This window comes from Balaenoptera borealis (assembly GCF_965194805.1).
Source record: "Balaenoptera borealis genome assembly, chromosome: 5".
Taxonomy (NCBI): domain Eukaryota; kingdom Metazoa; phylum Chordata; class Mammalia; order Artiodactyla; family Balaenopteridae; genus Balaenoptera; species Balaenoptera borealis.
The window spans coordinates 27,777,673-27,792,241 of NC_138862.1; the positions used below are offsets into that span (position 1 = coordinate 27,777,673).

At 32.9% G+C, this 14,569-nt stretch overlaps 1 protein-coding gene and 1 long non-coding RNA gene across 18 annotated transcripts in view; one reads left to right on the forward strand and one right to left on the reverse strand.

Moving 5' to 3' along the window:
* LOC309628719 overlaps positions 1-14,447 on the forward strand; it is a 76,643-nt gene extending 62,196 nt beyond the window's left edge. The window contains exons 2-3 of the long non-coding RNA XR_014244663.1: positions 2,015-2,081; positions 13,751-14,447. This is a non-coding gene — a long non-coding RNA (uncharacterized lncRNA). The remainder of the gene's footprint in view (positions 1-2,014; positions 2,082-13,750) is intronic.
* LOC309628712 (uncharacterized protein) overlaps positions 1-14,569 on the reverse strand; it is a 454,132-nt gene that overhangs the window by 209,730 nt on the left and 229,833 nt on the right. For 2 of the 17 annotated variants that reach the window (XR_014244656.1, XR_014244657.1), the window contains exons 1-2: positions 4,066-13,742; positions 3,145-3,252 (exon numbers count right to left, since the gene is read on the reverse strand). The exons of 8 other annotated variants lie outside the window; for them this stretch is intronic. The gene's annotated coding sequence lies outside the window, so the exon portion shown is untranslated. 7 more of the 17 variants (XR_014244653.1, XR_014244654.1, XR_014244655.1 and 4 more) reach the window with 6 other exon arrangements.

Consider the following 14,569-nt stretch of genomic DNA (forward strand, 5'->3'; position numbering starts at 1 on the left):
CGTTTATTCAGCGGAATATGGAATAAGAATAAACCTAGAGCCTACTACTACACTTTCTGGCCTAATGCTCACAAGACAGATATCTCAGGATGTAGGCAGATACTCAGGTTGGCAGACGTACCTGGACACACAAACAAGAGAAAACTAAAAACTAAAGAGTTTTTTAGAAAAAATTTTGAGCACCAAAAAAGAGGCCTTTTGCTGATCTTGACTCTGAAAGAGGACTATACAGCTAAATATAAATAACCATTGTTTAAATATATACTAGGTCAGGTCGCTTATAAAATAAACCCTACCATGTTTAAAAACGATATCAAATAGCAATATTTACTTTATGATAATTTAAAAATTAAACCATTATTAAGTAAAAAATGCAACAAGTGCAAATCAACCGTTCTTTTATACGAAAAAGTCAAAACCAGAGAACATTATTTTTATTCACTATTAACTGTGTTTAAATCAAAGCATAACATTTAAAAAATTACTTGGTTATCTAATTTGTAGTTAAATATTAGCTGCGTGGAAATATGACAGTTGTTCATCTCATAAAAGAATGATACACTGCAGTTATTTCTGTGAAAAAAGTCTTATGAATGCATTTTTAAAATTGTAATTAATTCTTTAATGTTCAAGATTTATTTTATTAATTAAATGACAAAATATTTATCAGCAGTTTACACGAAAAGTATCTCTTGACTTTTAGCACATAATTCCTCCAAAACAACAAAGGTCGGTTTCTCACGTGCTTCACCACCTACGTTTGTTATTGCAAATCCAAGATCATCCCACATATATCAATCTTTTATGGCAGAGGTCACTGAAGTTGTGCCAAAATTCAACACTTATATTCTATCTAATGCAGTGATACATTTATCTCATTGCTGGAATTTACCATTTAGAACAAAGCATTTCATTTAACGGATAAAATGCTCATCCAAAATGCCCTGTTGTAACATTTCTCACATTTTAAAAATCGTGGATAAAACACTGCAGTTTTAAAGTTTCCTTTTCAACAAGAATTAAATTTTATACTTAATTATTTAAGAGCTCTTTTAAATGGGGGGAGGGGGGGAAGAAAGCATTTTATGTGCCTGTTGCATAATTGAAACAAACCAAAACACTGTCACACTTAAAACGGTAAAGGCCCATAATCTAAATTGACAACTACAAATGAAATTCACTTTCTCTGAAGAGTGAAGTAGTTTCCATATGGTAAAGTGGAATAGGTTTTAGTACTTCCAACAGATTGGGAAAAATGCTGAATAAAGCAAATTATTCCAACTGTTCTTTGCAAATAAATTTAACAAAAATATCAAAATATTTTTCTTTTTAAAAGTAATTGTATCCTGAATATTGTTTTAAAATGTCAACTCAGTGAAAAAATGTAATCAGTGTTTTGCATTTATGGTCCCAAAAGGAAAATTAGCTAATAAGTCTGCTAAAAAGCCTACACTTTTGAAATATGCAATTACAATTCATAGCTATAGCAAAAGACAGTAAATTTCTTAGTAAATTTAGCTAAAGTGTATAACTTAAATTTTTCTCAATAGTTACTTGTTTCTCCCTCAACTCAAAAGTATTTGTCAGTAATTTTATACAATTAAATTTCTTCGGAACTCACAAACTAACGTATCTGTGTACTTTAAAAGTTCGATATTTTATGGCATTTATTTTGCTATGGCCTCTAATTAACCAAAAAACCCCACAACAACAGCTAAAATCATCAGTTGAAACATTTTTCAGTATATTTTAGAGAAACATTCTGTCAATTTCAAATAAGCAAAATAATTAATTAAAAAATAAAAAATGGAAACAGAAGACAATATCGTATGCATGAGAGCTAAGATTAAAATAAAAATAGAATTCAAAAATAATGTTTTAAGCAAGAACCCTGCTGAATAAGCAAGCTATCTTATTTTTCCTGCACCTGTTTGATGATAGTAAATGATAAAAATGTTCCTGCTTTATGCAAATTTTGAAATATCTAACTTATATATTAACTTCTTTTTTTAAGAATATCGAAGATTACGTTAAATGAGAATTCAACTGCGAACTCACATGGAAGTACAGAACTTACCCAGGTAAATATCTATAAATAGCAGACATGTACTGCCCTTTCCCAATTTATAGCATCTCTGTATTTTAATGCTGACTGATATGGTAACTTCAAACACTCCATGCCTCAGTGCAACTAATAGCAATGTAAATACAGCAATACCAAAAAATATTTTATATATACATAAATTATATATATATTTAAATTGATCTGAAAGAAATCAGATGCATTTTCTAATGCTAAAATTTACTTAAAGTTAATTTTCATTTTTTTCTATGACCCCAATTAGCAATCTTTTACACTGTGTAATAAAAAAGAGAAGATAAGCATAGTGATAAATATATGAAAAACATACCTAGTAAGACAGCTCTAACTCATGTTTGTTTAAAGAATAAATCAGGCTCTCATCAATATTTTAAAAAGAAATATGATTATTGTAAAGTGAAAAATAAAGTTTCACTCTAGATTACCACAGACTAACATATAAGGCAAAATACCATTTAGTATAATAGGATTTCTTCAAAAAAAAAACAGAGCAACCGAGATCCTACTTTTCTGCTTTTAAATACACTGCAGTGTGTCTATTTTTAATGTCTAAATATATTGCTGAAAATGGTTACATAAAATCTGAGGTTGTTAATATCTGATTACTAAGGTATTTCATTGCAACCTGTGAATTTAACTCTTAAAATACTGGAGTATAAAGTAACGTATCGGCTTACATGACAAAAGCCAGTTAAATAAAATAAAAACTGACAGTCCCAAAAATTAGATGAAAGTGCCTTTGACCTTTCTTTCATAAAAAAATAATCATCATTTTTATTGCAAAACAGCAATTAAATACAATTATTTAAAGTTATTCAGTCATGTTTATATATCAAGCACTTTTAAAACATTTGTTATAAATACCATCAGGGTGCTAATACACTTTTAAAATTATACAAAAAGTGGCAACACTTTTTAGAATCCCAAACAACATGATATTTAAAATATACAAAAATCCCATTTAAAAAAGGTTAAGCTGAATTGTGCGCACAGCGAAACTTCTAGAAAACTTCATTACTTACTGTTCACTGAGTATTACTTACAGAGATTAACAGTTTTAAGAATTCATCTGTTATTTATCCTGAAGTGTTTTGAATAACCCTTTGGTACTGTATACTTCTCAGTGTGATGACCGTCCCTACTCTGGTCTGCTGAGAAAAACAAAAAAATCGGTAAACCTTCTTCTTGAAGATTGTTCTTGTTATAACGTATTTTAGGTGGCCACAAGCAGGAATTCATAATTCTCAAAGCAACAATATAAGGAAATTTTTTTAAATGTTTGTTTCATATTTACTGTATAAAGTCATTTTGACATGCCTACACAACTGGTTATGGCAGCTCTCAGACATGATTTCTAATAAAAAAAAAAATTTTTTTTTTGCTCCAGGTTCTTTAGAGAAAGCTTGCCGCTGGGAAGTTGATTTTGGCCAAGTGCCAAAATCATGTGCAAAGGGGCCTCATTAGGGATTCATGGCAGCCTTCAGCACTAACAAAAAATGTGACCCAACAGGCTAAATCAGCGACTAAAATTAAAAAGTAAGAGACAAAGACAACTTACTTAATATTCCTTCCAAAGCAACATTAAACTTTTTTTGGTAATTAAACCCTTGTTAGTCTAATGCAGCGTTCCTCTGTCCTCAAATGATTGTACAATTACTCTTTAAAACTTGTCAATTTCCCTTCTAAATACACTTTCTTTCTACGGCAGTTTACAAAGATTTTGCTATATAATAAAACCCTATATCCAGTATAATCAGTTCAACAGCAGAAAACAAAATCTTAAAAATGCAGACTACAGTATTCCCTTAAGATTTAAATAAACAAACAAAAAATAAGCAAACAAATAGTACCTTTTAAACTTCTACAAAAGTGAACAGGCACACTCCAAACTCACGTAGCTTGTGATGAATCATTCTCACTGCCCAACTTTTCCCCAAAAAAGTAGATTTGATATGCAGCCTTACCTAGATGTCTTCTGGCTTTTCTGCAGATCAAAAAGTTTCCTGCCTAAGCACACAGATATTCTTTCACAAACCATAAAGGGCCTTTTATGAATCCAGCACTGTAACAGGCTGCCTTCCACACCACGTTGAGAGCCCAGTGCGCCAGCTCTCAAGATAAAATACATTGCTAATACACAATTAGTGGGAGAGGTTGTCTACTGGAGAATTTATCTTAACGAAAGAAGGAAAAAGAAGCGTTTTTTCTTTTTTTTTTTTTTGTTTTTTGGTTTTTTTTTTTGGAAAAAGCAAAGAGGGTGCGGTCAGATGTTAGGTTTTGCCTGAGAAAGGGCCCTACACTGCACTAGTACCTAAATACTAGCAGAAGCTGCCTGGGAAGAGAGCCAATGGAAGGACTTTGTTTGACCCAGCTGCCAATCTCCCCTGAAGCCGTGCGCCAGACTAAACACTCACACTATTTTAACTCAAATCAGGCTACAGCAGCTGTTTGCTTTCCGGCTCTGAGCTCTGCACCCAACATGGCTTGTGCAGTTCACCCAGCGAGCTCTGCTAGCCGCCTGGCTAAAATCTGTTCTGGGTTGGGATTTGTCATTGGAGAGCAAAATTTAACCCTATTCCTCGTGGTAAATATGAACTGTTTGTTGTTCAGCGTTTGGATCTTGTAGTTTGGAATAATTCTGCGATCTATTTAAAGAAGAGTGATATTTTATATCACAGAGGAAAATTGAGATTTGAAGGTTATAGAGATTCATATATTTCTTTGAAATTCTGACATAAATTCTTCTGATGTATTCAAATTAACACTAAAATAACCCTTGTGTGTAACAATAACAAGACTTATACCAAGCACTTCTAAGAACAAAGATGGTACCCATTCAACCCAATCCAAACTTCTTTGGCCCTACCAAGATGGAAAGTTGGTATCACAGGATCAGAGACTCACATCATTCTGAGAGTTAGTACTTACTGCTTAATGCTCTGGAAAGTTCCTCCAGAAGCAACATCTAAGCACACAAGTAGTTTGTTTTCCTTATATGGAAAAGTACAAAGTGGTCCGATTTATCTTTCCTAAATTTCTAAGCTTTTTTAGCTATTAGGCTGAATGTGAAAATAAATCCTGAGTTGTAAAAGATTAAAATATGCCCACTGGTAGTCTAAAGTGAAAAGGAAACTAAAGAGAAGTTAGTCAGGAGAAGCACAATTTAAATAATAGTCAAAACTATCTGATGTATCAGGGAGAAGAGATCTGATAACTAAGAGCTGTTGCACCCAAGGTAGGAGACAAACATTACATATATGCAGAAAATGAGTCAGGAAGTCATTCAACATGTGGAAGAGGTAGAGAAGTTGAGAGGAGTGTGGTAACACGGATTATAACCAAGTTATTCTTACTCCTGACCAAATTCCTAATTACGGACAACAATGGTGAGAGAAGACAGAGGGATTTTAGTTTCTGTTGTTGCTTGGGGGTAGAAGGATGTCTCTTCATTTAGGGCAAGTAGCCAGTAAGACTTTTTTTTTTTTTAACATAACTAATTTGGTTCACACTGCAGTCAGAAGATGACCAAAAAAGAAATATTTCTGATATACTGTAAAAGTACGTCCAGGGATAGTTTCAAAAAGTTGTTTCTTTTGCTTTAACAGAGAGTTTACTTTGTTTCTATTTCTGCCCCCAAAATAATATGTCTGTTTTCTTATCTTAGAAATGAGAGATCAAAGTTACAAAAATTGTCATTTTATGATAAAATGTTATTTTCTCAGATAGAAAGTGGTGAAGATGCTTATAGAGAGGTTGAACTATTAGGTTTGATGCGTGCACATAAACTGAAAGACCTAATTCATTAAAAATGCATGTCAAGATAATATTGTATAACAGGTGAGTTATTATCTCATCCTGAAAGTAATACACATATTAACCCAAAAGATTCCCATTGGATCTGGCTTCCTACATAGCAGAGTATAATTAGCTGCTAAAAAGTCTCATGGAATCAAATAAAATGCTGGGAAATCGTTTCTTCTGTGCCTCTTTCTTTCAATCCAAGAAAATATTCAACAGGTTTCTCTGAATAGTCTATTACAATCTACCAAGAAAATTATCACCCATAATTACACAGCTCCATGTACTTCTGCAGTAGCTATAAAATGGTGGCCCTGTAGTAACATTTGTTCATCTCAGTAATTACTTCTCTTACACTGCATTCTGCACTGCTATCTTCTCCTTAGACACTTGTGCACAAAGCAGTTAGTTCACATCACGAGTGTTTGGGGCTGAATTGTGTTCCCCTCCCTCGAAATTCATACATTGAAGACCTAATTCTCAGAACCTCAGAATGTGACAGTATTTGGAGATGTGAACTTTTAAGAGATGATTTAGTTAAACAAGGTCATTAGGGTGGGCCCTAATGCAATACAATTAGTGTCCTTACAAGAAGAGATTAGGACACAGATACACACAGAGGGAAGATCATGTAAAGACACAGGGAGAAGAAGTCCACCTGCAGTCAAGGAAAGAGATTCAGGAGGAACCAACCCTGCAGGAACCTTGATCTTGAACTTCTAGCTGCCAGAATTGTGAGAAATAAATTTCTGTTTTTGAAGCCATCCAGACTGTGGTATTTTTTATGGCAACCTGAGAAAACTAATACAATGTCTAAGTAAAAAGGAGTGAAAAATTATCTTATCGTTGATTACAATTTGTTTCAATACTCAGGTGTTTGATTTTATTCAATAGAGCATGTAATTTATGAAGGAAGTGTACATTATTTGCATTTTTCAGGAAGAGGAAAAACTACATGTGTGCCAGAGTTTTATATAAAAGCTGTACATGGTGTTAAGAATGAAGAAAAATATGACACAGTTGCCATTCTTTCATGATACTTCTCATTTTCATGTTTTGAACAGGAATACCATGCTTAAGTCATTGTCTGGTACATAATAAAATGCTGTGTGCACAATTAACAGGCACAGACTTTGAAAAGAATTATGGAATAAATAGGTGTTTAGCTTTTCCTTTAGGACAATAAAAAATGGAATGTAGACTTCTGATTTTGCAAGATAGTTTTGATCCATGGACAACTTACAGTTGAGGCCTGGTACTAGATAAAAATTTCATATCAAGAGGTGGAAATATAAAAGGCTAGTCTTTCTAAGGGGAGAGTTCAAATAACTTTTACAAAGGGAATAGACTCTAAAGGAAGAAGGAAAAGAAATGTGGGTGCCTGGCAAGAAAGTCTGGATAAAAGCAAAGGAGGTGAGACTGAAAATAATCAAAGATAGAATAAGTCAAGGGGTTAATCAGAATATCCCCAAAGGAAGCCATATTTGTCCAGATAGTTAAGAATGGACATTCCACTTACATAAAGTTGGAAGCAGCAAGATAATGATGGGAAATGGATTAGAGTAGGAATACTTCTGCTGTTGTGTCAGGCAGAATTCTAAGACAGCCCTAAGATTCCCACTCCCTGGTAAACACTTGTATACCACCCCAGAAGTTGGGCAGAACCCATGAATATGATGATTTAGTTGCTTTGTTGATTAGGTTATCAACCTCTATGTAAGAATCAATGAGATCTCCATGTAGAGTTGGTAGAAGGAGAAAGAAGAAGCCACTATCCAAGTAATATACCTGACCAGAAGAAGTAAGGAAAAGATGACTGATGTTACCAAAGCAATGAGATGTTGTTTTACCCACCAGCTGATGTGGATGTGAGTGTTCATTCATCTTTTGATTCACCTATCCTCTCAAAAATTCTATTTAATGCTGACTTTGTGTGTGTGTTCGGTGGGGGCACCACTGCGCTAAGTGTTGTGTGGGACAAAAAAACAACCCCTGATCTCATGTTTCTGTCTAGTAAGCAAACTGATAGCTGAACAGTCAATTCTAAAGAAAATGCCACTGTTTTTGTTGAGCACTTCAGAATGCTGAGGCATTAGGTAATGTCAAGTGGTTTAGTAAATGTCATAGAATGTTATGACAATATTGATAATTATCACATGTTCAAGTACTTATAATAAACAAGTTACTGTATTGTAAAAAATAATATATTTTTGGTCACCCAACAGCTTCATGACGTCATTGTCTTAAAGTGCCTAAAGACATCATTATTTCTGTGAAATTATGATTGCTAGTTCCTCCTATTTTTTTGGTAAGCAGTTCCATTATTTTCCATGCTAGTTGAGACCAAACAGACCATGTATCTCTTGAAATCCTAACATTTAAAAAATAAAATCCAAGACATCATCATTGTGCACAAAAGCCCATTATTACTCCAAAGTAAATAACACAGTACTTTGAACACCTGTTTCCTAATGAGAATATCCATAAAACATTGAGAAACAACTTCAAATAAATGTTAAATGTAAATTAAATGTGATCAGGGAATGGAATGAATCAAGTTAGTATAAGGAAAATGATCTTAAATGACTAAGTAAATATTTCCGTGTAAAGATTTAAAATAAAACATAACACAATATACAATTATCAAAATAGAAAATAAAATTAAGTTCTTACCTGGGGTAACAAATGATGATGCACACAGACTCATAGCACACATACAAACAAACAGACAAAAATATTTAAGTAATAGAAAGATGATGACCTATTCTAACTGATCTGATTAAAATTTTGAAACGGACTTCACATTCCCACTGTAAGGTTTTTTTTATTTAAGCCATTTGCTGCTTCATTCTATTTTCTAGATCTATAAATCTGCTTTTTGAGGCAATCTCTGTAGGCATTTTCAAATGTTATCAAGTTTATTTTATAGTTTCAGAAGGATTAAGAACAATCTAAATACACACAAGGATAAATAGATAACATGAATAGCTCTATATGTATAAATAAATTGAATTAATAGCTAATAACCTTTCCTTAAAGAAATCACCAGATACAAATGGTTTCACAAGTGATTTCTACCAAACATTAAAGGAAGAAATAATATCAATTCTCCACAGTCTCTTTCAAAAAAAATAAATAATTAAAAGCAGAGGAACATTATCTAACTCATTCAGTGAGCCCAGCATTACTCTAATGCTAAAACTAGATATAAGAAAAAAAAATCACAAACTTATATCTCTCATGAACATAGACACAAAACAAAACCTCACTGAAATATTAACAAGTCGAATTCAACAATGTATGAAAAGAATTATATACTACAACCAAGTGGTATTTATTCCATGTATGCAAGGTTGGTTCAACATCTGAAAAATCAGTCAATATAATCCACTGTATCAACAGACTAAAGGAGGTAAATCATGTGATCATATTAATTGACACAGAAGAAATACCATTTGACAAAATCCAATACTCAATCATAATAAAAATACTCAGAAAACTAGGAGTAGAGAAGAACTTCTCCAAATCAATGGAGAACCATCTGCAAAAACCTACAGCTAACATAATCAATAATGAGTACCTAGACACTTTCCCCCTAAGACCAGAAACAAGGCAACGATGTTCCCATTCACCACTCCTATTCAACATCACATAGGAAGTCCTAGCTAGTGCCATAAGAAAAGAAATGGAAATAAAAGGATAAATATTGGAAAAGAATAAAACAGTTGCTATTCATTGGTGATAGGATTGTCTATATAGAAAAATTCCAAACAATTTTTTTTATAAAAAAGCAACTATAGCAAGGCTTCAGGGTACAAGGTTAATATACAAAAGCCAATTGCTCGTTAGCAGATGAATAAGTTCTGGGGTTCTAATGTACAGCATTGTGATTATGGTTAACAGTACTCTATTGTACACATGAAAATTGTTAAGAGAATAGATCTTAAATGTTCTCAGCACAGAAAAGAAACAATAATTATGTGATGTAATGGAGTGTTAACTAACACTGCAGTAGTAATCAGACTGCAATATAAAAGTGTGCCAAATCAACATATTGTACACTTTGAATCTGTATAATATTATATGTCAATTATGTCTCAATAAAGCTAGTAAAAATATATTTAAAAATTTTAAAGCCAATTTCTTTCCTCTTTACCAGCAATAAAATGTTAGAATTTGAAATTTTAAAAATACCATCGATAATAGTATCAAACAATTAAACACTCAGGCATAAATATAACAAAATATGTACAATACATATATGTGGAAAACTACAAACTGCTGCTTTGTTAGCGGAGAGGGCCCAGGATGCAATGTCTCCAGTACAAATGAGCACATCCATCACAAAGATCTTGGTTTCTAATACCATTCTCCAATAAAAGGAACTAGGGCTCCTTGGAGAATTACCTGATTCTAGGACTCAGCAGTAAATAGGCAAAATGGGCCTGAGGCATCTTATAGTGCCAAAAAGTAAGTAAGTGCCAAAAATAAAAATAAAAAGTAAATAATGATGAAGATATATTAAAGGGATACAGGAGCCAATTGAAAGGGGTTTCGATGGCCAAAGTTGAAACAATCTGAACAACAAAGTAAAAGAAGTAGTACTGGATTATAACCCAAAGTACAAAATAAGAGTCCATGAATACATACTGATATAAATTAATGAATATATATTCCATCCTTAAAGAGGTGGAGCAAATCTGCCCACTCCTTAAGTGTGGGCTGAGCATAGTGACTTCCTTCCAAAGAGCACAATATTGAAAAAGAGAGAGAAAAAATTATAAGTTTATAGTGGAGAAAGCTGACAAGCACTTCTGCAAGCCAGGTGATCAAGATTAACATCAACAGTGATAAATTATTTTAGTAACATTCAATTTTGATATTATGTGATGAAAATGGCAATGTACCTTTGTGGTCTTCCTTCCCAAAATATATTGTTTCAGTCTAAGCATAAGAAAAACATCAGACAAATTCCAGTTGAGAGATACTCTATGGAACAATTGATCAGTAAACCTCAAAATTGTCAAGGTCATTAGAAATAAGGAAAGTCTGAGAAAGTGTCAAAACCAAGAATACCCTAAGGAGACATGACTATTAACGCAATATGGTATCCTGGATGAGATCCTGGAACAACAACCAAAAAAGGGGGCATTAGGGAAAAACCTAAGGAAATCTGAATAAAGCATGGACTTTAGTTGGTAATAATGTATCAATTGTGTTTGACCAATTGTGACAAATATACCACACTACTATGTTGAGAAACTAGGTGTGGGGTATACAGGAAATCTTTTTTGTACCATCTTTCCAATAATTTTGTAGATATAAAATTGTTCTAAAATTAAAATTTTACTAAAATGTGCACTAGAAAAATATTTTAAATAGAAAAAAATGATTAAACACTTCATGGTATGTTACCCAATATTTTCTTAGGTGTGGAAGCAATGTCCAGGAAGCAATTCTTGAGAAATATGTATTAAAGTAATAAAACTACTCCTTTGGTTTCCATGACATTGTTTCCCCGATATTTTTTTTTTCTTCCCATATATCTGATTTTGTTTTCAACTGTTTAAACATGTTACTCAAAACTACCTCCTCAGCTACCTTTTTCTTTTCTCGCTCTACTCAGAAATCTACTTGATTTTTACAAATAGGTTGATAACCTCCAAATCTTCAGCACAGACACCTCTATATAGTGCTCCAGATCCCATTTCCTAAATGTCCATTGGCATCCCAATCTCCATTCCTAAAACTATATTTATTCTTTTCCCTTTAACTTGCTCCTACTCTGTTTAATAGCCAGCCATTCTCACATGCCAGAAGTCAGAAGAGATCTCACGATATCTCAACAGTTCCTGAGTAAAACACTGGGACAACTGGAAAAACATGGAATATAAAATATAACTAAAGAAAAAAGTTCTTAACAACAACAACAAAAAGAAACTTTAGTGGGCAGATCAAAAACATTTATTTTGTTCTAGGAAAGCAAAAAAAAAAAATATCATGAAAGAGAAACTGATCTATAGAAATAATTAAAAATAAAATGATAATTCATGAATAATTAATGTTCCTGAAGTGTTAGAACAAATTTTTAAAAAATCAAAGATATCAAAGATAGAAACTTTCTCAAGCCTAATGCTAAATTAAATAATTCACCATGTGCTTAGCAAAATTATTGGAGGAAGATACAGACCTAGATCACTCTAGCAAAGAAAAATTGTAATTACAATTTTAAAGGACAGATCTTACCACTATCAAAACTGAAAAGGAAAGTGTGTGTGTGTGTGTGTGTGTGTGTGTGTGTGTGTGTGTGTGTTTCTACACAGGAATAAAAATAGTCTGTCCACATTATTTCTTTACAAAATGAAAAATTAATAATATCCATGTAACATTGGGGTATATTAGTTTTTGAATAAAAGGATTTAGGTCCAACCATAGGGATCAAAGGTGAACTATGACTGTCTTAATCCAATAGAATTAGGTGAAAACCAGACATAAGCCAATCGATGTACTGCATTCCTCCAACCACAGATACTGGTTCAGAGTGAGCTGGACCACATGACCATAATTGACCTAGTCTCTTATGTGAAAAGGAGGCAACTATATCTAAGAGTCACCTTTTTATAACTATGACAGAACCAAGCTTTGGGATAAAAGTGACATCACAAAAGACAGAGAGAAATAATACCTAGCACCTTGATGATATTATTAAAACCCAGATTTCATCTTACCCTACATATGACTGTTTTCAGTTATGTGAACCAGTAAGTTTCCTTATTGTTTAAGCTATTTAGAGTTTACTTTTATTTAATACAAATGGAAAGTATCATAACTTGTAAGCTAGCCAAATTTCATTTCATGTGTAAAGGCAACAGAAAGACATCTTAAATGGCCAAAAACTAAGAGATTATACTATTCTTAAGAAAATTGCATAAGACATGCTGGCTGACTAACAGTTGAATCAAAATTAAGTGTCCATCAGTGGATGAATGGATAAAGAAATATATACATAATACATAATGGAATATTAATCAGCCTTAAAAAGAAGGAAATCCTGCCTTTTCTGAAAATGTGTACAAATTTAGAGGACATTATTCTAAGTGAAATAAGCCAGACACAGAAAGACAAATACTTTGTGTTCTCACTTATATGGGGAATCTAAAAAAAGTCAAACTTAGAAAAACAGAGAGTAGAATAGTGATTGCCAGGGACTGAGGAGGTGGGAGAAATGTGGAGATGTTGGTCAAAGGGTACAAACTTTTAGTTATAACATGAATAAGCTCTAGATATCTAATGTACAGCATGGTAACTATCCTTAGTATTAGTGCATTGTATATCTGAAATTTTCCAGGAGAATAAATCTTAAGTGTTCTTGACACACACATACACACACACACACAGGTAACTATGTAAAGTGATGGATGTGCTAATTAGCTTGACTGAGTGTGGTAACCATTACACAAGGTATGCTTATATCAAAACACCATGTTTTATACCTTAATATGTGTAGTTTTCTTGTTAATCATACCTCAATAAAGCTGGAAAAAACAAAAATAATTTTTAAATAAAGAATTTAGTATAGAGGCTTTTCCTACTCAAGCCAGACCCAAAACTCTGTATTTGGACTCAGAAATCTTCCCTAAGATATTCTACTTCTTTTTCTCCTCCTTTCCCTATACTAAGAAATAAGTTTGTCATGCTGCATTCTTCATAGCACAATGTGGGATGACCACTTAAAACAATAGTGATGTGTTGTACTCCAATACTTGCTAACAATAATTAATTATTTACCAATTTGTGTTACTGTGCCAGAATTACAAAAAATTCTTTCACTTACTGTTTCTTTTTCCACAGAAAATAATATGTAGAACACCATGATGATCAGTGAGAAGATATAATAAAAAGTTTGCAGATGCAGATATTTCCTGAGAAAACCCCAATTTATAACATTTAACATCAAGTTCCTATGAATGTACGCAAGAGGGAAGAGATATGGGAACATATGTATATGTATAACTGATTCACTTTGTTATAAAGCAGAAACTAACACACCATTGTAAAGCAATTATACTCCAATAAAGATGTTGAAAAAAAAAAAGTTCCTATGAACGAGCCTCTTATGTGCTTCAAAGTCAACCAATAGAGTATGATCTTAAATAAAGAGAAACAGTTAATAACTAAAATGTATTGAGCACTAATTCTACTAAGTTAGGTTCAAATAAATGGAAGAGCAGGATTAAACCCAAACAATCTGATGCCAGAACTTTAGTTCCTGATCACTGTCTGTACTGTCTCTAAGGAAACATTTATTGAGTGCTCATTATACAATAGGCACTGACTCTGTCTTCTTTGTGATGTAATCATTGTTTAGCTCTCTAATAACATCTTTTGTAAATTATCCACATTATACCATCCATGCACAAACCTAGGTTCATTGTTATGCTTTCTCTCCTTTGTCTGGGCACTTGTGGTAATGTGCTTCCTTCTAGCACTTTGCTTGCCTATCTTCTATTTGGAGACAGCATGGGTATCAGTTGTAATAGGAAGACTTTCCAGACTGTTTCCTGACCAAAATCTAGTTCAGCATTCTTTCTATGCCTTGCCATAGTACAATACATACTTCTAAATCTATTATAATTTGCTTTTATCCATTTCCCAAGACTTTAAGAACAG